The sequence below is a fragment of the Dermacentor andersoni genome, chromosome 9 (assembly GCF_023375885.2).
Source record: "Dermacentor andersoni chromosome 9, qqDerAnde1_hic_scaffold, whole genome shotgun sequence".
In the NCBI taxonomy this organism is placed as follows: domain Eukaryota; kingdom Metazoa; phylum Arthropoda; class Arachnida; order Ixodida; family Ixodidae; genus Dermacentor; species Dermacentor andersoni.
In genome coordinates this window covers 100424001-100449519 of record NC_092822.1, presented here as the reverse complement: position 1 = coordinate 100449519, position 25519 = coordinate 100424001, and the positions used below count along the sequence as shown (strand labels likewise).

The window sequence follows — 25519 nt, the reverse complement described above, 5'->3', positions numbered from 1 at the left end:
TAGTGTCGACCAGTTGTTCAGTCGAGCGGAAGCGCGAGGGACTGTAGCTCGTACACAGTCACTACACCGTCATCAAACGCAAGTAAAAAGAACAAAACTGGTATGTCGCACGTACCCGGTACAATACGAGTTGAAACGAAACACGTTGCCATAACAGCAAGCGCGCGTTTAAGCCAGAGAACGAAGGGTAGCACAGGACGTGCACGTTTTTTAGCACTATGTACGTTTTTTGTCCTCCTAACTTCACTAAGCCCTATTATATCCTATTTAGTGCCCTCTAATTGTTCCAATAGCACTGCTAGACTCGCCTCACTAGATAACGCTCTAGCGTTAAACGTTGCCAGTTTCAGATTCCAATGGAGGCCTCTCGGAACCAGGGATTCTTTGCACCCTCTGCTGCGTCGCAGGTCCGACCACCGCCGTGGTCAGTTGCTTCGCAGCTGCTGGGGGTTGGATTGTTGTGTTCATATAGGAGGTTGTGGCCAAGTACTGTGCCAGGGTGGCCAATCCTGCTCTGGTGAGGGAGTGCGCGTTACCGGTTCTGGTCACCGGGACCAGGCCGCACTGGAGGCCTGTTTATGCAATTTTATCAACGCGCGGATTTTATCAACGCGCGGCACCGGGATTCGAACCATGGTCCTCTTGCACCCGAGGGAGATGCTCTACCTCTACCTCACCGCTGCACCCTAGACGTCTTCACATTCTAATAAAATCTGCCCCATCGTTCCCCTAGCTTTACCGCAGCAAGCACAAACTTATCCCCTCTTGTATCTCGCTTTATAGGTGCGTGTTCTAAGGCATCCCGATCTCGTCACGAAAAGTAATGAGCTGCCCTTTGAGTTATTATAAATTGTTTCTTTTGAGTTATTATAAATTGTTTCTTTTCTGATTTCGTTTTTTTCCTCTTACGTAGTTACTCATGGCAGGCTTCTTTTCCCCTGCCGCCACCCATGAGATTATTGCAGCCTCTTTGACTTTCCGCTTGACGTTCTTTATTGCTGTGTGGCCCACCCTACAGGCCGCATACTTGCTGGTAAGCTTCGTAGTTCTTTTCCTCCACTCTGAATCAATGTTTTACCTGTACAGATACCTCAACGCTCTCCCAGCCCAATTACTTTATTCCATATTTCTCAGTCGTTCTGCATACTCAATTTCACTGCGAGCTTCCCTCACTTCAAAACTAGTCCAGTCCATATCACCCTGCACAGCTTCATTTTTAGTCTTCCCGTGCGGGCACAATGCGAGGCGAGCCACTGACCTTTGTTCCGCATCGAGTCCTTATTGTAGCCCTGATTTAAATCAAACAACCGCATTTCCAAAAGTAAGTCTTGGAACTATTACACCTTTCCACATACCTCGGAGCACCTCGTACCTATTGTATCCTCGCAGCGCTCGGTGCTTCATTGTGGCTGCATTTCTCTTCCCCTTCAGTGTTCACTGAGCCCAACCACTGCAAAGCACGTGGTGGGGTTCCAACCGGTGGCCGATTTAATACATCGCGCGTGATAGGAGGGGCGCCACTGTAGCCGTCAGCGAGTCTTAATCATGGTAGACATATAGTATCTATATTATTATTAGCGTCTATATTATCATGGTAGAACAACGTGGCGTGAGTTTACTCCCGATGAACTACAAGGCCTCTTTACTTTTTCACGCTTTGACGCGCCGAATGCGTTACGCGCATTAAAACAGCTATTCGTCATCACGATGACCCAGTGACCGCGATTTATTCCCTACACTGTAAACAGAAAAACACCCAGATGGGCATTTTTGGCTTGTCTTCTAGCGCATTCCCTATTGTACATGTTTCTACTCTCATTGAAGGGAGTGCAATAATACTCCCATTTAATGAGAGTGTTTGCAGGGTACATCAGGAGCAATTAGCAGTACCATTTTACTCCTGCTTGCAGAAATTCGAAGAGGTACAATGGGAGTTTTATTATTTCCATTTGGGAGCATTTGCGGTGGAATCAAGGAGTTTTTTTTATGTTAATTTAAGAGTAAATAGGTGGAAATAAAGGCATTGTAGTTTGCTCCCCCTCTACACCCCCCCCCCCCCCGTTTTTTGGGCAGTAAATGGGAGCAATTTTTACATCCGAAATAAACCCCTCCAAAGCTTTTACTCACTGCTGGAAGCTCAAAATGCAGTCCCGAAAATGCAAGCCATTGGCTTGCATTCCCACGAGACTGCTTTTTGAGCACTTAAAAGTGGTTAAAAGCTTTGGAGGCCTTTGTTTCGGGCTGTTCAGACGCCAGGGTAGAAACCTCTTGGAGTTCTTCTTGTGCACTATGAAAGATTACATGCAAAGCAAGCACTCACAAAATATTTTATTAGAAATATCACATTTTATATATTGCAGTCCTGCGGTTCCTTCCAACAATGAGTACAAATGGTGACTAGACAGTTTGCACATGTTTAGAACAGTATTTTTAAAGATACAGGTAATGTACAAAAACTCCAGTGGCCAGGAGACGGTCTCGCACAATAAAATATGACAAACCTATGGCACAAACATAAGAAGCCTGAACTTATCACATATTCAGCATTTACCACAAATATATACTTCGACCTAGTGACTAGAAAGCTTGCACAACGGCTGAAACAAAGAAATCCAGGCACTGTACAATGGTGCCAGTGGCCAGCAAAGAATGAAAAGGCACAAATTTAAGGAACTTATCACACACTTAAAATATATCAACATACGAAGCTTTAACCAGCTTATTAAACAATCCCTTTTCACCAGACCATGCCCAACACTTTTGCATATGACTAGATTTGTGAAGCTGCCAAATTTAAGCCTTGTCAAATTGAAAGCATTGACCATTTTTGTGCCATTTTTTTACTTCACTTGATAGACCTCAACCGAATAAATAAATTATGGCATCTCAATTCCCCAAGTATGCAATAATTAATTAAATTACTTTTTATTAAGACTCAAAATGCATGCCAAGAGCAGTGCTGCTTCAGAGGTGTAGAAGGTTACGCATGTAGCGACGAAACCAATTGCAATTTCATGGTACCGGATACTGCCAACATGTATGCACACCACGGTCGTCGTGTTTAAAGCCCAGCCCATTTAACACTCCATGGGACAAGAGGGAAGGGAGTGTCTCCCTGTATTTCCAAGTGAACAATCAGAAGGGACAGTTTGGCAGCTTTCGGCGACACAATCAGTTCATGCCCTTAACTTCAATTCAATTCAACTACTACACCCTGCCAACTCAACTTTCGGTGAAGCGACAAATAACCTTTTTCATGTCCGAGGCCTCACTCTGCCAGAAGAGTGTTTCGGACAAGCCGTACAAAGATATTTTAATTATTAATTTGTAGCACTCTCATGGAACTGAGGCTTCGCACCGTAAATATGGAGTCAGCAGCTACTCAAGAAATCGGGACACCGAATTTACGCGTCAGTACTCCTTTAACAATCTAGCACTGATGCCAGTCAGTGGTAGTCTGTGCGACTTAGTACAACAGAAATAAAAGTGAAAAACCTTAGCACTATATTGAGAGGTCAACTCATCCCACTTATTGAGCTGAAACTGAAACACAGCACAGGTGACCAACATTCCTGAGGGCTTTCTTGCACACCTGTGCTCATTACAAACATTTCGGTGTGCAAAAATAAATTGCCTATAATGTGACTGAATATAACATTTATCTACCTAAATAAATAATAAAAATTAAAGGCACTTTTTAAAACTCCTAAAGTCATATATAAAAAAAGGTTTCACTAGGCCATTTGACCAAACATTCTTGAAGCCTGTTCATACTGAATCAAATTTGAATGGTGCATAACATAGGAGCCAGTACGTTAAAATTAGCTCACAGCATATCTGCTACTGTTGCTTTTGTGTATCAAGCTCAGCACCTTTACAACATAAAACACATGAGCTGTGCACTACTAGTCACTTTGATGCACTGGCCACTATATCTTGAACAAATGCACATTGCAGAAAAAAGCCGGCACATATTTTTAAAGTAAACTGTGGCAAACAGCACAAAAAGAACTAGGAAAACCATTGTGTGCAAGGCAACAATATTACAAAACACAAGCAATAACTTAACACTTAAGCTTGACTACCACATTATGATTGAAGTATTACAGTATTGAGGCAGTTTAACGTCCACTGTCTTTATTGCAACCCCTACTTGCCGAGAAGGCCCCGGTTTTCGCTTCGCAGCTGAACCACAACTTCATATGCAGCAACAGCTGGCTGGCGAAATTTAAAGTGAGGTACGGCATAAACATGACCACTTCAGGAGAAGATGCCGTTGGCAACACAGAGGATGCAGAAACATGGCAAAATGGTCAGCCGAGGCACATCTTGATAGACTGCGCACCCAACAATATCTTTAACACGAATGAGTCTGCGCTCTTCAAGCTGCTACTAGACAGAATGCCTGCATTCAATGACGAGACATGCACTGGCGGTAAGCATGCCAATGACAGGATTTCAGCTGCATTCGAAGTGAACCATTTCTTGTAATTGGGAAGTCAGCCATGCCAAGATGTTTCAAAAGCACCCAACTGCCGTCTAGAGTTGTCTACTGCAGCAATACAAAAGCATGGACTGCAAAGCTTTCTGAGGAGTACATGCGCCTCACAGACCACTATGTTGCAGCGAAGAACAGAATTGCAGTTATCCTAAATGCATCGGCGCACATCGCACTGGATAACTTTGCAGCTGCGAAGTTGGCATTTCTGCTTCCTAACACATCGATTGCCCAGCCCTTGGACCAAATCATCATTTGGGCTGTGAAACTCTACACAAGAATCGGCTGCAAAGAAGTTTTTTAGGCCTTGAGTGTGGCCACTGGTTAGTAGCCTATGGCTCTTCCAGGGAGTCTGCATGGCCTCTGAAAAAATTGATTAGTTGAAGAGCTTTGACACGCGGCTTTGTGTGCGTTAAGTTCAGAAATGCATGTTCTATGAATGTTAACATTTTGTGCGCCTTTCGTGGGTATTCCACATGAAACACCCAGAAGGATGCAAAGAGGCAGGCTACTCCCGAAAGCAGCGAGGAGACTTGAAACACTAGTTGCTTGTCGATGTGCAGTGCAAATCCTTCATCCTGCACCAGACACGGGGTCAGCGGGGCTTCTTCCTAAGGTTAAAAAAACGAATGCTATTGTGTAAAGTCTTTTAGAGTCAATAACGGTGAACCAACTACAAAAAAAAACTCATTTTCACTTTAGACCCACACACGAGTAGCGAGTGTTTAGGAGTAAGCCGGACATGTCCAGTGACTATTGTTATCCTGATAAAAAAGACTTTCTTTCTTTCCTTTGTTTTTGCTGCCCAAGTGCTGAGGACAACAAAATTAGTTTTCAAGAAAAATTTGGCTTCACAAAAAAAATATAAGCACCTAATGAGTTAAAGTACTTGTTGCAGATCTTTTTGAATTCACATTTTGGTTGGCTCCCAAAGCAAAGGATAGCGGGTACTGCTCTAAGAATACTTAGCAATAGACTACAGGTCAAAAGCCTTGATTCCGTTTTGCGCCGTAAAGTAAAGGAACCTGCGACAAGCACATACAGACCACATGTGTCGCAATGGTGGAACCATTTATTCAGCCACATTTCTCATTTTCCAATTCCAAAACTAATATAATGCGACTTGTTTTTTAAGATTGCTTTAGTAAAGCCAATAAACTTATTTTAGGAAAGTCAGACTGCTTTTTTGAAGAGTATTTTATCATAAAGCTCATTTACTGATCTGGCCAAACTTGACCACCTCTCGTGGGACATTTAGTGCTGTTGAGGGAAGAGATACTTGCTCGAAATTCAAACTTCCATGGCAACAGGTTGGCAAAATTTTGAAACCGTGCACTACATAAATTCAAATAAGAATAAAGAAAAATCTCTAATATGCAACACTTCGTTGTTGCTTTTGATATTGTAGCAGTGATATGCTGCAGTAATCAGTTGCAATTGAGGCAATTGACATGTAGTCTGTCGCTAAATATTCTTAGAGCTATAGCTACAATACTTTTCTATTAGTACTTAACCAAATGTGGATTCATAAAAGTTTGCACAAGGCAGTTCTGGCTCACCAGGCAGTTCCATACTTTTGCATAGAAAACAATGGTTTCATTGTACATGACACTTAGGCAACAGATTACAACTTTTTCAGTAAAATTAGGATAGCCACCTACATGCCCCCGACAAACATGCGGTACTTGAAGGGACACTAGAGGCAAATACTAAGTCAATGTAGATTGTCAAAATATCATTCCAGAAACCTCACAGCACTTGTTTCGTGCCAAGAAAAGATAAAATCACGTTTGAAGGGTCCGGATGCCTTTGGCGCAATTCATATAACCAGCCCGCAAGTGGCGACACTGCATACGCAGTCACCGCCCTTTACTGCCATCGGCGAGTAAAACTGTGCCCAACAGACATCACGGTTTTCTGCAGAAAGCGCAAGCACGCAGCCAAGAAGCAACAGAGCAAAGAGAGAGTGTTGGATTTGCTGCTGCAGCTGCTCTTGGTCAAGTCGTGTGAACTGTTCAGGAATACCACAATATCACATGGATGTGGCATTCTCTGCTATTCGCAGTACGCGAGTTTCTTGAGCCAGCAAAACCAGCTCAGCACTACACGATAACTACTGGAATGTGAAAATACAGGCGATAGAGTGGAGAAAATGAAACCTTTCAACCACCCGCGTGGTTGTCAGGGCTTCCTTTTCCTAAATATGAAATAAAACTGGACATCTTTTTCATCTTAGATTGCAATACAATTATCTGTTACAAGTGGTTGATAACTAGTGACAGTTATAATGAGTGCCTTTGTCATCAGGCTAGTACTTGAATGTCCTGGGTGAGTCCGATTGTCTCTTGACCTTACGTAAATTTCTCGATTAATAAAGCTTTGTTCAAGGTAATATTGAGGCCTTAAATGTTCTTGAGCTCTAATTTATCACTTCAGCTTGACTTAATATTTGCCTTTAGTGTCCTTTAAAAGCATGATGCCTATTGGCAAAAGTATCCTGTGGCAGTTAGAGGAAATAAACAAAGGCATTAGGTTTTGGCCGAGTTGGTTGTACATGGTTCTTATTAGCGTTTTGCACGCACAAAGACAGGACGTCAAACAAAAAAGGGACACACAATATGCGCAAACTCAACTGGCTTTTATTGTGACAGCAACATATATAAACGCTTCCACAATCAGAAAAAAAAAGAGATGGCAAGAAAACAAAGAAAACCACGTTTGCTGCAAAACTGCATAGCCACATGTGCCGGCGAAACCAAACGTTGTCACTGTCATACCTTTTCACCGCCCAGAAACCTCACTACCTTATCCCTTAATGCTACAGATGGGGCACTAACACAACTCTGATCATGCCGAAGAATTTCTCTGGCTTCAACTATCTCCCTGGTTAAGCAATTTATGTGAGAAAATAATATTGTGCATCTGTTAAAGATAGGATAACACCCATTGCATGACTTGCAGTGTTCTGCCATGTGACCTTCAATGCCTTGCTTTACCTTGCGGTGATGTTCTGCTAGCCTCTCGTTTATGCATCAGCTGGTTTGACCGATATAATGCCCGATATAACACCGCACGAGTTCGTTGCATGCAAAGAAAGTGTAGTATATCGGGTTCCTTTGTCGTGCGGCAAGTGTTATATCGGTCAAACCAGCCGATACGTAAACGAGGCTAGCAGAACATCGCCGCAAGGTAAAGCAAGGTATCGAAGGCCACATGGCAGAACACTGCAAGTCATGCAATGGGTGTTATTCTATCTTTAAGAGATGCACAATATTATTTTCTCACATATATCGCTTATATCATATATATCACATATATTGCTTCTGGGCAGTGAAAAGGTATGACAATGACGTTTGGTTTCACTAGTGGCTATGCAGTTTTGCACATGGTTTTGTTTGTTTTCTTGCCATCCTGTTTTTTTTTCCCGATTGTGGAAGCGTATATATATGTCGCTGTCACAACAAAAACCAGCTGAAGTTTGTGCATGTTGTGTGTCCCTTCTTTGTACGACGTCCCATCCTTGCATGCAAGTCTAATAAGAAATAAACAATCTGCTTTTAACTCCTGTGTGCTCATTTTAATAGCCAAATGTAGCACACTGAAACACAAAGTGAACAGAAAGCCAATCAGAATGATAAACGCAACAGAAGCATCTTGATAGTCAGAATCCTACAGGCACTCACCTGCGTAATGATGCTATCTATGGGCTCCTTGCAGCGCTTTGCTACAAACTGCAGAGCTGCCGGAACAGCATCCTCTGTTAAAAAAGAAATCAGATATTGTAGAATGCTTAGGAAACCTTTCACGCCAAACAGCTTACAGCTTTTATATAGCGCCTCAGAGCCCTGCATGGGTAATTCATCTACTGTGATAAACACTTGAGGTACACATAACTAGTGAAATAACTTGTGCTTTAATCTTCCAAAGGATGATTACCACCAGTAGCAATGACTGTGGGTCTAGTTTCGTCTGCTCGCTGCTCAATTAAACGGGAAGAAATGGTATGTGCTGAAAACTCGCGCGCTTGCTCCACCCTTAGAACTATGGCATATTTTAACATTTCTTTTAGATGCTTTCCCTCATGTTTCATGGTTTCATAACATACTGCCAAGTATTCCACATATCGAAACATACCTACATCCTATTTTTTAACTGTAGAGAAAACTATGGTTACAACACTTCAGAACAAGATCACAAAGAATTCAGAACATCACATTAGACAACCACTAAACCACTCAAAAATGTTAAAGTGGCAGCGGTGTTCACAATGAACATACAACCAGAATTTTTCCAATGGTTCCGTATTAGCAAAGTTGCAGGCCTTTGCTACCCTCCTCACTGCACTCTGTTCTCTCTGCATATTCCCACCAACTCCATGCAGGGCAGCGAAAAGTAAGGGTTGCGACAACACCCTGCGTGCATTACAGCATGCAAAGGAGGCAGCAGAAAAGCCGGGAGAAGAGCACAAGATTCTTTTAAAAATTTTTGGGTTCTTCGCAGAGCATAGCATTGCTACATTCACAAAGATGGTCATTACAGAATGACTTATGCGATGCGCATGTTTATACATTGTGCAAAAAAAGCCAGAGGTGATTTAAGAGCCCTTTAACTAGCTTATTTAGGTTAACTCAGCTCTCCATTGGAGAAGTGAGAAAGCACATAATAATTGCCCATTACTGGCTTAGGTAAGCAGCACAAATATAGTTGAGTAAGGTATACAAAAAACAACTTACTTTATAACTCTTTGCAAGTACAAGTAAAAAAGAAATTCAAGGTTTCAATTCAACCAGCATTGCCGACTTTCTGATACCCGATGCTGACCCCACCACCACCGTAGTTGCCATCACCCCACAAAAAACAATTCCTGAACTCCCTTTAAGGGCAACACCGGCGATTTTTCTATGTCCACCGATTTTAATAAAATTTGGAATATGTGTTCTCTTTTGCACTCTGAGTATCTGTACCAAACTATACGGCTGAAGATGAATTTTAAAGATTGGTTGCATTCTTGATTCGAGACTTTCTACTGGCCACCCTGTGTATGTGACATCAGAGACAACACCGCCACTGTTGCTGGAATCCTCACTTAAATTGCCACTGCCTAGTTTGGAAACTCTGTAAGAGCTCTTTGTGTCAGGAGAAATGATCCGCTTGGCTTCTTTGGCGTTAGCACCACATGTACTGCATGTTTACATTATGGTGGTGTAGGATCTATTGTCACACGAAGCAGCTACCTATTTCGGTATCTCATTTATTGGTTATTTAATATTACTGGTGAACTTCTAAGCAAACTAAATCACCCTACGGGTGACAGAACTGCCAATGCCATTTGAATATGACAATGTTACAATATGGTTAAAAAAATGCCAGTTGCCCTTTGAGAGCGTCATCATAGAAACATATTTACCGGATCCCACTTCGGAAAATGCCACAACCTCTTCTGCTTCTCCAAAGCTCAGAATAGTGTAACCAAGCTGCTTGCAGCCATTCTCCATTGCCTCCATCACGTTTCTTTGGAAAAGTAGGTCAAACTCCACGAGAAGCTGGAAAGAAAAGAATGTTCAAGAATTCTTTGCTCTGCTAGCAAACTAATGCAATAGTGAAAACCAATTGTGCAAGGACAGCCAAGGCAGCAGATGTCAAACATCTCTTAGAGCAGGCATCACATAGTAGTACATAAGCTTAGGAGCAAGCAACCAGCCAATAAACCTTCGTACGGCATCAGCATATTGTCGGAGTTAAGATTGCTTGTTGTTACTACATAAGAAAACAGTCAACAAATCCAGAAAGCCAGGTAAATTATGGTTGATTTAAACGTAGAAGCGATAAGAAAAAGGGAAATGAAAGTGGACAAATAAACATGTAGCAAATGGTCTTTTAGTCCACTTTTTTTTCTAATTGCCTTATGAGTGGTATTTTTAAATAAGAAATAATTATTCACGCATAGTTCATCTAGATTCATTGAGTGTTTTCTTATATAGCAGTTACTCACAATCAAGCACCTTGGGTCACTTCATTCTTCTCACTCATTGCATAGAAGAGTTCTCGACAGGCAGAATTAATGCCAAAGAAGGACTTATCACCGCATTATGTGCGTGGTAAACCAAAGAAGTGAATGGTAGAATAGTCACTATTGTAGTCTTGAAGAAACGCACACATAACTTGGCTCCTTACTGTATCTGTTTTCCTTCGCTCCTTTCATTTGCCTTTTTATGCATTGCATATTGCAATCACTCAGTTCAGCCCTTGGGCACGGCCGGGCAGCCACCATTGACCTTTAGCGCAACCACGTGACGTGACATCACGACAGCCGGAGGAAAATCTGGGCCCCAACTCGCGCAATATGCAACGCATTCTTGGCTTAACCAAGCTAAGCCTGGCCATTTTTGTTATACTTCCACATTTCAATCAAGCAATTAGTTTCCACTATGCTTTCTCTGCCTTCCCTGTTTTCTTCTTACACAACCAACAGCAATAAAGGCACCTTTCAATTAAGTCAACCGGTGAGTTGCAAGACATCTAAAACATTGCCTCTCCATATAAATTATGCCTATGGGGCGAATGGCAGTACCTTGAAGCTGTATGAACATGTATAAATCATTGGTATGTGACTGTACCACATCTTTGAAGACAAATGTGACTGGTGGAACACTGTATTAAAATTTTTTTAACCTTGGTTATAGCACTATGCTGATGCATATATTCTACACACTTCCAATGCTGAGCATCTTATGGTTGTGCTCTTGTCATTACTTTATCATTACATAAGAGTTTGCTAAGCTTACTCATACCAAAATACAACTCAGTTTTGTTATCCTATGTTATTTTGTCACTGCAATACAGACACTTGTTTGCTTTGTCCTGAAAGAAAAATGCCACAATTACTGACTGAAACACTTAAGCCACTGCCTTAACTTAAAGCTAAGAACCCAGTAAAACAAAAACAAAAAAGATGACAAAAGCTCTTGCTAGAGCATACCGATGCCTCAGTTGCCAGAAAGGGGAACAGCAACAGAGCATCTGACAGCGTAAGGCTGCGAAGTTGTTCATGCCTGTCTTTTGCTGTTGCAAGCAGCCTCGGCCTTACTGCCTCTTCATCTTGGCAGCCAGCATTGTCTTGAAGCCATTCGTTGTGCAGCCTCAATGACTCGGCAGTTTCTCCATATGCTACAAGATGACTGCAATCCTGAAACACAAGGAAAATCAAGCCCTTCTTACAAGTTGTGAATGCGAAAGCATTAATGTCCAACTGAACGCCACTGAGTAGTCCTTCGAATTATGAACTATTGATGGGCAAGCGAGCGTGTTTATACGATGATTTCAATTGGCTTTACTGAGATGCAGTAACTGAAATGATGCAGCAAAACCACAAGAATGCAGAGGTAAATATTTCTGAAGAGCAAGTCTGCAGCATTACATCACATTATATACGTGTAATCTTGCCTTGCTTAACCCTTTTAATGCCCCCTTCCCCTTTTTTTCTGACTGCTCCTCCATCCCTTTGGGCCTTTTTAATGTATGTTACAGCAGACATTGCATGCTACAGCTTACTTTGTCGTCACTTTCTCCCAATTCAGAACTTTGAAAAAGTTCCCTAATTCCAATACCTGTTGTTAGAATCGCACCGCTGGCACAAGTTGTTGTAACCTCAGTGCTGACACGAGTTGTTCCAAACTCAGCGCTGACGCCCGTTGTTGCAAATGGGTCGCAAGCCCCAAGGGTAGCGTTGGCCTGGCGGCCTGGGGCACTGGAAGCATCCGAAGGTCTCGGCAAAGCATGAGTCGACTGGTAACAGAACAACTGGTTTATTCTAACATCGCAAAAGAGCGGGCGGTCAGGTCGACCGAAGTGAGAGACGGGAGAGCACGTAACTCAACAGAAGAAATCGGAGCCTCTCTCTTGGCGTCCGGGGGCAGCTGCTCTTATACTTTCGCAGTTGAGGGCAAGAAGGAAGGCCTCGTGACGAGACCACGTGACGGCGGGTACGGACAGACTGAGAGACACGTTGAGACGAGTGTAGTGACTCAGCCGCCGAGCAGGCGCCGATCAGACCTCTTCGCTTCACACTTGGGGAGCTCCTCTCCCCGGCTGCCGCGCTTTGACAAGCGTGGGCACACACACACACACGCACACACGAAGACACGTGGCACTGAAACACGCCTGGACGCGCTTGGCGGGGAGGCTTCGCGGCAGCTCCGAACGGGCCAAAATGTCCGCCGCTTTGAAGGAAGCCCCGGCGTCCGTTGCATCCGCGCCGGCTCTACTGCGCGTCGTAGGCGAAACGTAACAGACCGCCCCGCCGGGGGAAGGAGATCCCGATGGTCAGGGGACTGCATCCGCTGTCCGGAGGGATGTCGCTTGATGATGCTCATAACCGAAGGCGGTCGTCCTTCGGCGTTTCTTGAGCGCAGCGCAGAGAAGGCCTCGTTCTCTCGTTCAGGTTCACACAGGACACTGCAAAGTGACTTCGGGAGAGTTGACATTTTTGTTCTCGTTCCCGGCAAGCGTTAGAACTACGCCGAAACTCAACCGCTCAGTCAGCAAGCACGGCACAACCCTCACTAAGCCCTGCCAGGCTCTTTCCCCTTTTATACTACTGCCTAGTTCCTTACAGTAGTTTAGCAGCACTCAGAACGCCTCACCAAACAAAAGCCCCTTCTCGCGCAGGAGGTGATCGGACCTGTTCGAAAATAGGTACGGGTACAGGGGGGGCAGCATAGATGACACTCCCGCCTCCGTCTCAAGCGCTCCGAAAGGTCCTTCAGTCAGCACTTTTGCTACGGGCAGACACACGCTGTGAGCTTCCACGGCTTGCTTGATCCATGCGCACTCGCCCGTGAACATATCGGGTTCTACGTAGGAGGGGTGAACTACATCCATCGTAGCTGCTGAATCGCGAAGCACTCGGCACTCTTTCCCGTTCACGAGGAGGTCTCGCATGTAAGGCTCGAGAAGCTTCATGTTCTCGTCAGTGCTGCATAAGGACAAAAAAACGACTTTTGTTTTTGTTTCTGGACACTGCGCCGAAAAGTGACCCGGCTTCTGGCACGTATAACAAACGCGCGCTTGCCTCGTCTCGAACCGCTTTCTGCGTTCGGCTTCGGCTGTCGCCATCTCCTTACGTTCGGTCGGACACTGCGCCGAAACGTGACCCGGCTTCTGGCACGTATAACACACGCGCGCTTGCCTCGTCTCGAACCGCTTTCTCATGGGCGTGAACTTCGGCCTCTCAAACTTGGAGCCAAATTCACCCTTTTGACCGTCCTTAGCTCCGCGAGCCCGACGCGTCACAAACTCCTCGGCTAGCTCAGCGGCTCGAGCCACCGTACTAACGTCTGGCCTATCCAAGACCCAGTACCGCACGTTCTCAGGTAACCGACTATAAAACTGTTCCAGCCCGAAACACTGCAGAACTTTCTCGTGGTCACCAAACGCTTTCTCTTCTTTGAGCCACTCCTGCATGTTTGACATTAGCCTGTAGGCAAACTCTGTATACGACTCACTTCTGCCTTTCTCATTTTCCCGGAACTTCCGACGGAACGCCTCCGCTGACAGCCTGTACTTTTTTAGCAGACTCGATTTCACTTTCTCGAAATCCTCTGCCTCCTCTCTCTCCAAGCGAGCGACTACGTCGGCCGCCTCGCCGGGTAACAAAGTGAGCAAGCGCTGTGGCCACGTTTCCCGAGAGAACCCCTGCTTCTCGCACGTTCGCTCAAAGTTAACCAGGAACAAACCAATGTCCTCTCCAAGCTTAAACGGCCGCATCAGGTCAGTCATTTTGAACAATACTCGTTCTCCTGCACCGTGTGCCTGACTTCCATTACGAGCGCGTTCCATCTCTACCTCGAGACGCTTCATTTCCAAAGCGTGTTGCCGGTCGCGCTCTTCTTTTTCTTTTTCTTTTTGTTCTTTTCATTCGCGCTCATCTTTCTCTTTCTGTTCTGTACGTTCGCGCTCCTGTCTTTTTGCCGTCTCCCTCTCCTCAATGGTCTCAAGGCATTCCGACAGCTCGTCATCCTCAGCTTCTAACTCAAGAATAGCCCTCAGCAGTTCTGGTTTTCTGAGTTTGTCTGAGACATCCAGACCCAACTCTCTTGCAAGCTCCAGCAATTTCGGTTTGCGCAACGACTTCAAATCCATGGCTGCTCTGAACGCTGCTTTCTCTACTGCCTACTATTGTCTTGCCGCAAACTAACCCGGCAGCAACGACAACCACAATTACCAGCTCTGTTTCTGACACTAACAAAAGCCTGGCAAAACTCAGTAGAAGAAAGTCCCACACTCACCAAACCTCGCAGCCAAGAATTCAGCGCAGTCGTTCCGCTGCAGGCGACCAGTCATCACACAGGGCTGGTTGCACTGCTCCCGGATGGTCGTTGTGCTGCTCAGCATACAGTCAACCGCATCTCTTCGCTGCTGGCCTCCGTTGTCGCGATCTCACCGCTGGCAACCAGCTGTTAGAATCGCACCGCTGGCACGAGTTGTTGGAACCTCAGTGCTGACACGAGTTGTTCCAAACTCAGCGCTGACGCCCGTTGTTGCAAATGGGTCGCAAGCCCCAAGGGTAGCGTTGGCCTGGCGGCCTGGGGCACTGGAAGCATCCGAAGGTCTCGGCAAAGCATGAGTCGACTGGTAACAGAACAACTGGTTTATTCTAACATCGCAAAAGAGCGGGCGGTCAGGTCGACCGAAGTGAGAGACGGGAGAGCACGTAACTCAACAGAAGAAATCGGAGCCTCTCTCTTGGCGTCCGGGGGCAGCTGCTCTTATACTTTCGCAGTTGAGGGCAAGAAGGAAGGCCTCGTGACGGCGGGTACGGACAGACTGAGAGACACGTTGAGACGAGTGTAGTGACTCAGCCGCCGAGCAGGCGCCGATCAGACCTCTTCGCTTCACACTTGGGGAGCTCCTCTCCCCGGCTGCTGCGCTTTGACAAGCGTGGGCACACACACACACACGCACACACGAAGACACGTGGCACTGAAACACGCCTGGACGCGCTTGGCGGGGAGGCTTCGCGGCAGCTCCGAACGGGCCAAAATGTCCGCCGCTTTGAAGGAAGCCCCGGCGTCCGTTGCATCCGCGCCGGCTATACCGCGCGTCGTAGGCGAAACGTAACACTGTCAAAGTGCAGATTCCACACTGGCTTGGCATGGTTTCCCTGTCAATCCTCAGCTCATGTCAATTTTTTTTCTTTGCATATAGGTTCAGCAAACAATTCATGCCACATAGCTGGTTCTTCGTTGTCCCTTTATCTGATTATTCAACAGTTTATGTGTAGATTCTTTAGCCTGTCAATGTGCAAATGGACCTGCTATATTCACTCACCCTGGCTTCCCTGCCGAGACACAGCACCAGAACACAGGCCATAGGCACATGCTCCACCTACTGTCAGAAGTCTAACTTACAAATTTCGTGTGTTTAAATTAACTCTCTACAGATGGAACAGTGGGTATGCTTTGTTTTGAATACAAGCTAAGCAACCAATGGTGCATATGCTGCATTTATCAGTGCCCCGCAGCCTCTGCTTTAGTGTCGCACTGCAAAATGACATAAGTGTTTTAAACCCAAGCATGAGTGATGTGTATGTCAATGGTAAATTTGATGAAAATTGTATTTAGGTTTCATTATTTGCTTCCATATGTTCCATGGACTAAGAAGCAACGTGCAGCAATACAGAAGGAACCCGAATGCTTTTCAATATATGCAGCTAATAGTTGCTAATCTTTCACTCAAAAGTCAAAGAACAGCAGCTGACTAGAGATGCATGAAATCTGTTTTGGTCATCATGTGAACCAAACTGACACTAAAACAAAAGGCTCCAACTCAAACTTAATTTTTATTTCTGTGGTGTGTACATATAAGAAAACACCTGCAGTCCTTGAGCATCACTGTAGATTGCTTTTTAGTTCATGGAACAAATGGAAGCCATCATGACGTGACATGCAACTTTCTAAGAGATGCCAATGGTCACCATAGCCTATACATTATTCATGGCTTTCTTTTGCACTCGGAACAAGATAAGGCACTATGCTTTTGCATATAACATAACTGATCGCAGTAGATAACCTTGGGGAAATGCGAATGACAATGAACATGATTGATGTTTTTTTAATTTGCATGCACAAACTCACTTTCGAAGTTTCCGATTTTTTCAAATTTTGCCACTAACATAGAGAATAAATGCATGTGAGACAAAATACACTTGGCTGCCTGTTTAGCATGTAGCAAAGTATGCACAGGCTGAATTCGTAAAGAAGCTTACTGTTACGAGACATACTGAAGGATAACCAAAAATGTCCTTTCTTGCCCCTCTCGTTGAAAAGCTAGGTTTACCCTTTCTTGTTCATGCTATAGGCTTGTGCGTACAACTAAATTTATTTTATTTCATTGAACAACGTTCTGCAAATAAAGTACAACAATTATGAAATCATAAATATATTTTTTGCCCTCTCTAAGTTGGAACATTACGCAATTTGTAAGCTGCGTTTTCTTTGTGTCAGTTACAATTTTCAGGATTCCCGTGTGAAAGGTCTTTCAGTTCGGTCAGCAAAAGTGGTCACTTGCTAAACCACCTGCAACATAAAGATGTTGCACTATTACCGCTTAGATCTTTGCAATTGCACTTCCCTTACTTTGGTATCATTGTGTAGAGAGAAGCCATTACTCTATCATGCATGTGTTCCGTGCAAGCCCCCTCCCTCATTTCCCTGTGACCTCCGGTTTTATACACTGCCTGGAAATACTGGTTGCATGATACTACAGTCGCCGACTGATTTCTCGGACTTGCACTCCAAAAATTCGGACATGCTCGATTATTCGGTCTGATTCGCGGCAAGGCCATTCTCCCGATAGACCATAATGTATAATTATACAACTGCCAAAAGTTCAGACACCTTGCAACCTCTCGTCCGATTTTTCGGACACTCCTTGAGCCAAGTCGATTGAGAGTACCATGCACAGACTCTGACTAGTGCATGGTTCGACTTGCTGAATGCCATATTTGTTTTGAACGGAGCTTCCTTGCTGCCCCACGAAGTGGCTACTGCAAATCGCCGCTCATCATCATAGTTTCTGCCTGCTTCGATAGAGTGGCTACAGCAGTTCCGGTCTCAGCTTAGTAAGCCACGTCAAGATAATCCAGCAGCTGATTTGTTTCTTCTTTGTGCACGAGGGTGCGAATAGGTTACGTTTTTCGTTTGTGCAACTGGTGTCAGCATGGTGGTGTTTGCTTTGTATGCTGTGTAGAAGTGATGATCCAACGCGGCATACGGAAACATCACATTAAGTGTCTGATGGCGCCGACAGTGCCCGCGCAGACTGCGCTGGGGAATGCCAGCAAGCGGGTGCCGGGAGGCCTAGGACTTGTCGCCTTCCGATGTGCTCCCTACTGACACCGAAAATCTTCTGCCCAGACCTGAGCAATAGTTGCATTGCGATTCCGGACACCATCTCATTTCGCAGTTTCACAGGTGCTAACACTGCTGTACTGACATGTCCAGAGCTCGACGACGGCAAGATCATTCGTCAGGTTTCTGCTACACCGCCGGACGACTCCGAGTACAAGCAGTGACTGTGCTTTCAGCTGCCTATAGTGACCGTACGACCCTCTCAGATTTAGGCATATCTGATTGCGTGTACATGGAACAGCATGCAATGGCGCATTCACAATTTCTTCAAGCCTACTGCCAAGCCTGAATAAGTGCGTGGAAATAAAGAACTTCTTTTTTTCTTAATCTGCTTTTTCGGACATTTTTGCAGTCCCCGTGAGGTCCGAATAAACGGTCGGCGACTGTATACTGTCCTAGGTCTGTCACTTTCAGTTTGCAGTTTGCAGCTCCACAAAATGGCAGTGCACTTGCTTGACCATAGTACTGTTGGAAAATGTCGGAAAGCTTTTCAGCTGCAACTCACAAAAAGGCGGCATAACTTCTTGTTTGTAGCTTCACCAGAAGCCATCTGTTGTTTGCGCTTGACCAGGAAGTGCCTTTTTTTTGCCAACATTTCTTCAGAGCAATTCTCCGCCTTCTTACGCATGTTCTTGAATTTGTTTCTCAATGCCATGACCCACGAGTCCTGTGAAGAATTGGAAACATATCACTACTGTTAAAAGCACTTAGAAGTTTATTGGTATTGCCTGTAGACACATAGAAGTATGACCATAATTGCAGTTTGTTTTATGCATCGAACATAATTGCTTATTAACAGAAGGTCCGGCCATAAAGTTCACAACATCCACGCCATAAACTTGGAATAGGCATAACGACAAACATAAAAGTTAGCGTACATCTCTAGTTCCGGCGGAATATATGTATATATATATATATATATAATGCTGCAGAACACCCCTAGGGCATCAAAACAAAGATGGCAGCATGCATCATAAAGCTGGTAGAAGCCCAAACAGTGATCCACTTTTTGCATTTAAACGGACCTAATGCCATGAAAACATGCCAACCTGGCTGCAGTGTACAATAACAATGCTGCAGCCTGACGTGAAATGGTGCAGGTGATTTCAATGCAGTCAAACAGGCCACAACGGCAAAAAATGAAGTGGCCAACCGTTGCTACTTGATGAATCATAAGTTGATGCCGTATCGCTTGCTGATAGGCAGATAGCTGCTGAACAAATGGTGCAACAGTTTAATTTGATGCTGGGCTCAGATTAAACTCCCAGATGAGTCCCATCACTTATCTCTTTTCCTTCATGACCATACTCCATCACAAACTATGAACACTGTTTGTAAAAGCTTATCTGTAGCAAAGGAGAAGTTCTGGATGAACTGAAACATGTGTGCCATTATTAGCACAAAGCAAAACACCAGACAACACAAAGTTTATCCCTTTGATCATCTCTACATGACCACGAGAATCAACAGCCATAATATAACATGGCAGCTCAGAAGTGCAGATACATGGTGCAATTGAATTGTCCATATGAGGTAGAAATGATATTTCTTTCTTAGAAATGTAAGTATGGCGACAGTATGGGATGTATGAAACTTACCAGGCCATTTCCGCTGCCAACTCTGTCAGCAAGGTGTGGGTATGCACTGACAAGCCTCTCGGCAGCTACGCGGTACAACTGTCTAGAAGGGTACCTGTACATAAAGTGAAATAATCATAGAATTAATAAATGGGCGATTTTGTATTCTTTTTCCCAAGAAAAACCAGTGCAAAATAATATTTGCCAGTTTTAATTAAATTGCTAATCTTAAGTATAATAAATGCAAAATACACATGGAAGTGATCTCAAAGACTAAAAACATTTTTTTTGTCTTTGTACTTCTGTCTACACACGAGTTTTGTGGAGCTGCGTCTGCTGTGCACTGTGGGAGATCACGCCAGAGCTATGTAGCAGCGTGGCATAGATACTACAGCCACCACAGGGTGCTGCAACGTGTCCTCTCACCAGTGCAATGCTCTGACAACTGTGTTCTGATTAGCCTCTGTGAATGACATAGCTCAAGCACAAGTGCCCATCTCGCATTGAGAGTGCGTCATGCACGGCTGAACCAAAAGTAGCATCACAAAAAATATTTTTAAATTCCCAAATTTTTGCGTGACGCCTTGTTAGCCCCCTGTGTAGCTTCTGGCATGCTAGTGGACATGAAAGGAGAGAAAACTGCATCAGTGCAATAATACCTCTAACTCTACTTATGCTTGAAGTACACAACAAATTTTGTGGCACAAGATTTGCTAGGCAACATTCTTTACAGCAGTGGGCAGGACATGTAATGAGGGAAGATAACCGATGGTCATTAAGGGTTACGGACTGGATTCCAAGGGAAGAGAAGCGTAGCAGGGGGCAGCAGAAAATTAGGTGGGCGGATGAGATTAAGAAGTTTGCAGGCACAACATGGCCACAATTAGTACATGACCGGGGTAGTTGGAGAAGTATGGGTGAGGCCTTTGCCCTGCAGTAGGCGTAACCAGGCTGATGATACTTTACAGTGACGTCATTCTACAATTAGTTAGAAGTGTTTTAGGGCCCCTTGAGCACCAATTCGGAATTTTTTCCGCTCTGAAATCTGCACTTGATGCTGAGTTACAAGCACTTTAAAAAACTGAGTGCCAATTGGTGTTGACACAATCTGGACCAGGTGAAGTGGGTGCCATCGCAGCATTGTCATGTTGCTACATCGATGCCCCCCTCCTCTTTGTGGCCTGCTGGTTGCCAGTGTCCACTCAGGATGTAGCAGGGGTCATAGGGCGATGTTATCTCGTAAAGGAGGGCAGTTACCTCAAGGAGGGAAAGCAAGCTGGAACATTTCCCAGACTTAAGACCGAATTCTAGGCTCATCATAACAGAAGCAAGGTTTGGGTACGGGCTAGCTGGTATTCCATGGTATCAATCGTCACTTACAGCGCATACATAGACGAGGGACAAAAACGAGGGACAGCGCTTGTATTCGTCGCCCTTTTTGTCCCTCGTCTATGTATGCACTGTTCGTGACAATTGATATAATCATAACAGTGTTAAATGGTGCACTAATACTTTTAGACAGATTCTGCTTGCTTTGGAAGCAATTCTGTGTTCTGGCACTACAGCAAGCAGATAAAGTTATCACACAGGTAGTGTATTCTGTGCAACTATTTCATTACCAACATCTTATGGCAACGCTGAACACTTATGATGAAAGGTTGAGTCATTGAGTAGTCAAAATAGCGAATTAAAGCTGAAAGCAATAGAAGCATAATGGAGCGCTCACCAAGCTATCTTGAAGCAAGCTGCAAACAGCTTGTTGATAATAGCACGTCGCACTGCACAATTTATTGGGACTTTTCTACGAAGCACTTCCTCGTAATGGTCAAAAGAGGGTAGCACAATATCTAAGTAGTCCTTCTTCTTCTCCAACGGCACAGACTGTACATGCTGCACCTCCTCTGCACATTCTGTAACAGCACTGCAAGGCAATATACAGATTGCTTTATATATCTAAGTAACCAAAAAAATAGTAATAAGAAACACTAATATCCCAAAATGTGTGGTTTTTCCCTTTCGGTACTAATAATTTACCTAGACTGAGTCATTTCCGTGTTGCCTCCACCTCGAACAGCAAACGCAGGGCCTGCACGCTGCGAGATGCACATATATTTAACTTTTCAAACGGAAAACATGAGGCAGAGCAATGTAGCTTAATGAATGAATTGTCAAGACAGTAAAGTAATTGTTTTAACTTTGCACACCCCACCACTTCCAAGCCAAGGTCTTCATAGTGGGTGTTCATTACGCATATACCCATTAAACATACTTCCACTTCAAACCTATATTTACAGCTCAAGTGAGCTATTTATAGAACAAGGCTGAGCTTATATAGCAAGGACATATAGAATATTGCGAGCTACGCACATAGTCAATATATGGAATCACATTGCACAAGTCTGGAGGCACTGTAACTGCTCTTGTTTGTTGACGCCACATGTAAGTATTCATAAGGTGAATGCTCTGTTAATACTGCAGTTAAAACAGAATACAATTTTCTGATAACCTATTATTTCTCATTACTATATTATACTATATTATTTCAATTAACATGCCTTAATTGCAAACCATTGAAACTGCTATGATGTATAATTTCCTTTCCATTCTTGGACTTTTCATGCGGTTTGCTAACACTATTTATTTTTATTTTTTTAACAATCTTTTTCACTGGACGCCTGCACACCGGTGTAACAGCCAGATAACAGTCCTAAAATTTGTGTAAATTTTTTCAATATCTTTATACTGTAATCATGCTATGAAGCCTGGATTTTTTCAGTAAAAGTAAATTCATGTTGCACATTCATGCAACCAGTTGAAAGTATGCATGGCTTCAGATACGAAACTGTCTGCAAGTGAAAGGATCGTAAGCAGATATGCTGGTTCCATTTAAAAGAAACTATGCAGATCCCACGTACAGTGGGAATCGAAGTCATGCGATGCATTTTGTAGGTAGCTGGCTATAGCGTCGACCCTGCGGCGGTGTGCCTCCACCAGCTCTGACTCTCTCAATTACTTTAAGCGGACGCTCATTGTGGAGTTCAGACAATCTGAGGGTCAGAACAAATGTGGGCTTGTCTCGTTGCTCAATCATGGCAAACACAACCCCTTTTCTCTGCACCAAGTAGTACCTCTGTGGTACACGATCCTAGAGCTGCTCAAGTAAATTTCCAAAGAATGCAATGTACAAGTTCATGCATTTCTTGACGAAGCTGCAGTTTTCCAAGAGCTTCTTTGTGTGCAGCAGGAGCTGATAGCGTGCATGAGGGGGAAAACTTGCTATCAATTTGCTGTTCGTGCAAAGGCAGCAACCATCCGCTGTTCTGCAGCCGACATACCAGTATCTTGCGCAGGCCGTCTGGTTCAGCGCAGGTAGTAAATGACATCAGATGCGAGAGTCGGATAATGCAGCTCGACTGACAGTAATGTCGTGACCACACGGCAGCGAGACCATGAGCACATACCCAGCAGCTCAAGTTGGTTGACACCACCAGCCCCACCGAAATAGAAGCTAGATAGCTAGATAGACACACTCAATGTGCCCAAAGTTCGCAAAGAATGCTTCACATTGAAAAAAAAAAAGAATGGCGTACCACAGAAACCCTATGTAGTGAAACCCACTCATCATTCTGCATTCCCAATTTACAAGGCAGGTTATCGGCATCGCTCTTACTCTTCAGTGTTGCTAGCATGGGGGCAATGTGTTTTAGTGTTGCTCAGATAAAAAAAAAATTGCTTATTAAATTTCCCTGCACCTTCGGAAGCAACTGCTGGAGGTATAAACACTTCCGAGGACGAGTTTATTGTTGTATCATAAAAATCTCGGTCCTTAAAAATCACCTGTCAGTCCTTTGAAAAATTAATTGTGCCTAAACAGCTTTCTGTTGTGCAACACTGCAATGTAGAAAGCCTGGCATATACCAATGCCTGATACAGCTTTAAGGTGTCCAGGCAGCAAGCGAGGCAGAAAACTGAGTGAAGAGGGCACAGGATTCTTTGAAGTATTTCTTTGGCTATTTGCAAAACATAGCTATTAGAAGAGAACTGCAAATTGAGACAAATACACAGAGAAAGGCAAGACAAGTGCGATGTTTTGCATGTGCTTCTCTGTGTATGCGCACCATTTTGCACCCTTCATGTAATAGATACAAAATGCTGGCAAACAAGACATTGTCATCTACTAAAAAATGTGATTTTCTATACAACCTCAACAACATGTTTATTTTTTAACATTCTTACATGTACCTTACAAACAACTGCTGATATGTGCGCAAGTTTTATCAGTTTCAGTGTGCTGCAATCCCTGCTGCCTCTTACTAGCGCACTCTAGCCTTCTTTAATAGTTCTCCATCCTAGGTTGCTGGCTGCTCTCCTGAAAGTTATGTACGAACTATGACACCATTAAACAATTATGACCCTTTTCACTTGATGCCAACTACGTCAACCTGTAACCGTACTCACATCCATTTGAGGGGCTATCCTCCGTGCCAGTCTTATTTTGGCCTTGTTTAGGATGTTGCTGTGCATATCCAAGTCAACGTAATCTTCAACCTCCTCGTCGTACATCTGGATCTGGCAGATAAATTTAACATTATAATGAAGAAACGAGCCTTCCGAGGTGAATGGTCCATGTTCACAAACAGTCTAATATGATCAAGGGGGAATGTATACAATACCGCAGCGAAAATTCAAGAGCTCCAAAATTAGACACAAGTGCAAGATCAAATGTGGGACAAAGTTATCTGTATAAAGTTTGTGCTGCTAACGTGCCAGAAATCATGCAACCAAAGCCCATCCAACAACACAATAATTTGGATAATGCTGGAGTTGAAATTCAAGTAAAGAATGCTCCGTTTACACACTCGTAAACACATTCCTATATTGCTGCAAGCTTATGAAAGAGCAAAATGAAAATACGTAATACGAAAATTTGCTACTGTAAAAACTATCCTAAGCCGCAACAAGACTTCGCGCGCCTGAGTAATAAGTTACTAAGCGTAATTACGCATATAACTGCGCAGGTTACTCCTTATAGTTGTCATTCAAAATAAGAGGAATATTGTAAGAAACGCCACAAGTTAGAAAAGCTCAAGGAATGAAGGAGAATAAAATGAAGTCCGCATAAATCAGGTGTTCCGCTTTACACAACAAAAAGCTTAACTTTGAAAGATAATTTCGCTTTGGCAGCACATACTGTCTTCCAAGTATATTAGGTATATCGTGGTGCTTTGAAATAGTCAGCCCTAGAAATAATTCAACTGGGACACAACGACCCGCAAAGCGCGCCAACAGTTTGCCAGCAAGCGCGAACCGCGCTTGTGAGTACCGCGCCTTCACGACGAACTTCTCCGCCAGTTTGGAGCCGCAAGTAATTCAACAAAAAGCCTCTTAAAGCTACAATTTCGAGTTGGATTATGTAGCAAACGGGTCTGGAATTAACGTTTCGCGGGCCACACTGGAAAAGCGCGCCAACACAGTTATGCCAACATTGCAGCAATTTTAACAGAACCGGCGTCTAGCAATACACAAAAGTTAAATTAAGATTACTTCCATGATCTGTCAGCGCAACGAACTATACAGGCAAAGTTCTTGCGGTGATAGATCAGGAACATATTCCAAATCGCCCAGTTCTCGCTACTTGTATAGTACATTAAAATTACTTACCAGAGTGGTGTCATTGATGTCGGTCAGAGAGCGTAAAGCACGTAGCAATTCGCCGTAGGCGCCGTTTGGCAGCGAAATCTTCTTTCTTTGGCCATCCTCCAGGACTTCGAGGCAAACTGTGCCTGCCATAACTGTACGACCGCACTGAAAAGTACGCGAGGAAGTGGCGGGCACCAGCGCGTACCGAAAGAGGCGCCTAAAGTTCTTATATCTAAAGCGCGCCAAACAGCGAAATGACGCTACCACAGCGCCGCCTGCAAGAAGTATCGCAATCCGAAATTGGTGTTTTGGTTTCGATTGTCGTTTTTATAATTTCGAGTGTCGTCTGCCATTGAACTTATGGGTCAAGTTATTTGTTGAAATTGTCGATGATG

The 25519-nt window shown here is 44.1% G+C and overlaps 2 long non-coding RNA genes across 3 annotated transcripts; both read right to left on the bottom strand.

The window, feature by feature from the left end:
* Window positions 1-9911: 9911 nt before the first annotated feature.
* Window positions 9912-18575, bottom strand: LOC129385212 (uncharacterized). Its single transcript, XR_011890186.1, has 3 exons — window positions 18413-18575; window positions 11478-11684; window positions 9912-10041 (listed from the first exon to the last, which is right to left on the bottom strand). It is a non-coding gene; the product is annotated as an uncharacterized lncRNA (long non-coding RNA).
* A 924-nt stretch (window positions 18576-19499) lies between these two features.
* On the bottom strand, window positions 19500-24193 carry LOC140213239 (uncharacterized). Of its 2 annotated transcripts, none has more exons than XR_011890185.1 (3): window positions 23943-24193; window positions 21519-21577; window positions 19500-19599 (listed from the first exon to the last, which is right to left on the bottom strand). It is a non-coding gene; the product is annotated as an uncharacterized lncRNA (long non-coding RNA). The 2 variants fall into 2 exon arrangements; XR_011890184.1 differs by lacking the exon at window positions 19500-19599 and adding an exon at window positions 21354-21405.
* Between the last annotated feature and the right edge of the window lie 1326 nt (window positions 24194-25519).